Below are 2,899 nucleotides of genomic sequence, written 5' to 3'. Positions count from 1 at the left end.
TAATAAATAATAATATAATATAATAAATATAATAATAATAAGTAAATATAAATATATATAATAATAATAATAAATAATAATATAATATAATATTAATTCTATTTTCTTACAGTGCTCAGTATCCACTTCAAAAATAATTTTTAAGGCTGCTATTTCCCTAATCATTAGGCACACAATAGTAATTAAATAAATAATATATCAACATTTATTAGGCATTAAGATATTTTCCTATGACCTATGACATTTTCAAAGAGAATCCTAATAATAATAATTCCAAATTCATAAATATTCAAACTACCCGTGGAAGTGGTTTGGCGCAGTGGGAACGGTTTTGTTCCACAACCTCGAGGTCGGGGTTTCAATCTCTTGTGTCCTTGACTGGGGTAATAATGTGGAAAAGCTCTCTGAGACTTAGTTGTATAGAGCACTATTGCATAATATTATTATTATTATTACCTATTTTTCGTTTCCTGAAAGCTTGATCGACAGCCAGCATGGCAATGTATCCTCTCCTTGCCAATTTCTTATGATTGTCCAGCTTGCACACTATCGCTCCAACACAAGTGCCTTCATGCATGGCCTGAAACAAAAATTCATTTAAAACCTCATCAATTTCTTGTTTCTTATCTGTACAACCTTACCCTTCAGCTCCAACCGAGCTGGTGTCAACAACGGTTTGCCAGTATGGTCTGTCCATGGTCACAGGCTGGGGGTGCAGACACACCACCTTTCCCATGGCGACAAATTAGTTAACACTAAATGGGTAAAATATTAAAAATGACCATTATGATTTCATTGGAATAGGGATTAATTCCGCATTCTCAATTTTTGTAACCCCCCCCCCACAGGCCAACACTAGCCTAAACCCCTCCAGATCCTTAAAACCGAGTCCAGTGCTTTTAATGTTGGTGTGGAGAAATGTGGCCGCCTCTGCAAGAGTTTGGTGCTTTACAAAAGCAGAAGGTTGGAAATAAATTTAGTAGTGTATTCATTCAGACAAAATTGAATAGGAAGTTACTATTTTTACACCAATCGTTTGCTTATTCTTAACCCCACCACATGAGATAATGGTTAGAGGAGACTCAATCCAATCCTAAATTTTACAATGTAGTCAGTGCTAGGAGGAGTACATGGGTAAGCTAATAGATTAGTGAGAGTGGTCTAGACACTTTCAAGTTAAAGACTGTGTAATACCCTATTCAGACTAGACTCTGTTACGATCGGTTGCGATGTAATCGGTGGTAATCCAAAATTGATTACTCCCACTCGCAACCAAAAAACGCATTTAGACCAACACAAACAAACTTTACAATCTAGGGCCTAGGTCTCAGGTGGATAGGCCTAGGTCTCAGGTGGATAGGCCTATGTTGACTGACTCAGCCAAACAGTGCCTGTGGAATTCGTTGTGATTTGTTGTGATCGGTTATCGGGAGTAACAATAATTGTAGCACCCAATCGCAACAGGTAACAATTGCGATATCGATTAACACGATTTCACTTTGCAATTGGGTGCGATTGAGTTTCGCAATTGCTACAACCGATCGCAATGCGATGCTAGTCTGAATGGGGTATAACACTAAAACATTGTTCATTGCAACAATACTGCTTTAACTTTAACACAAAACTTACCAGAAAACATAGATTTGGCCAATTATGAATGAAGTAACGATAGGTATAGATGGAATATGGTTCAGACAAGTCTTTGGTTATTAATGTCATTATGGCTTGTATTTGCCTTTCCGATTCATAGGCTATTAGTTTTACAGGTTTCTCTCCAGCTTTTCCAGGAATCACATCGATGTCCTCATCCGTGGGAGGAATAAGTTTGGCAACTGAAAATGGCTCTACTAAGTTCTCTGGAAGCTCGTATTCTCTGTATAAAGGCAGACCTTCAACTTGCCTTTCTTCTTCTAAATGTCTGCTATGTGAATTAATACTTTGTTGATTAACCTCTCTGCTAGGCCTAGTATGACCAGAATCAAATGCAACTCCTGCTGCTGTCCCAAGCATTGTATGGTCATCTTCTGGAGTTTGTGACGCTGTATCACTAGGCCTAGCTGCAATCTCAATTTCATCTCGGCCTGGGCCTATATGTACACTCTCTGAGCAATCACTACTACTACTACTACTGACATTCATGCCATTCAAATTTAACTTCTCTTTTAATTTTGCTGCAATGTCTACTTCATTGTTTAAAATTGGTTCAGATTTCATATGGCACGATCCATCACATTCCATGCCATGAGAACTTTGATGATTTTTTGGAAACTCGCGACTGCTAATTTCATGGAGACCTCTGTCTGTAGGCCCATTTGTACAAGTCCTAGAGCCTAGGCCATCGTTTATATCATCTCTCCGCAGCACCCTATCCTCGCCTTCCCCACTACTACAAACAAGAGGAGATACCGCTTCAATGGAATCTTGTTCGGCCTTCGCCATAACAAGTTAAAAGAAACTATGTCTAGATTCAACAGTTTAGAACCAGCAGATAATATCATTTAATATCTATAATCGTTCTATGTAATCTTACAGCGAGGCTTCAACAAAATATAACTTAAACCAGCTTTCTCATCATGATCGTAATACTAACAGCTGCCATCTTGAATTTTCATGGTACAGACACACATTGCGCAAATGCGAATTGCTCTCGCAAAATGATCGTGTACAGCCGCCTTCAATAGTTTACAGAGGAGGGAATGAGAACGTTGGACCACAAAAGTATCCTTGTTACAAATTGTTAAAAACTTAAATAAACATCGGTTTTCATACGGAAAGAATTAATAATACGGGTTTTTCCCATAATAGCAGACGGCTGCAGAGAGGACTGAGATTTCCGATGCTAGTGAACCGTAAAATTCACAACTTGTGTCCAATATCAATTATCAATAATTATTGGCTC

The 2,899-nt window shown here is 38.1% G+C and overlaps 1 pseudogene; it reads right to left on the bottom strand.

Annotated features, from left to right (window-relative positions):
* LOC117111669 overlaps positions 1-2,811 on the bottom strand; it is a 4,781-nt pseudogene extending 1,970 nt beyond the window's left edge.
* Positions 2,812-2,899: the final 88 nt, after the last annotated feature.

This window comes from Anneissia japonica, unplaced genomic scaffold (assembly GCF_011630105.1).
Source record: "Anneissia japonica isolate Jap-2015-1 unplaced genomic scaffold, ASM1163010v1 scaffold287923_len1623670_cov205, whole genome shotgun sequence".
NCBI classification, from domain to species: Eukaryota; Metazoa; Echinodermata; class Crinoidea; order Comatulida; family Comatulidae; genus Anneissia; species Anneissia japonica.
Note: the sequence above shows the minus strand (reverse complement) of the source record. Positions and strands in the feature narration are given on the sequence as shown.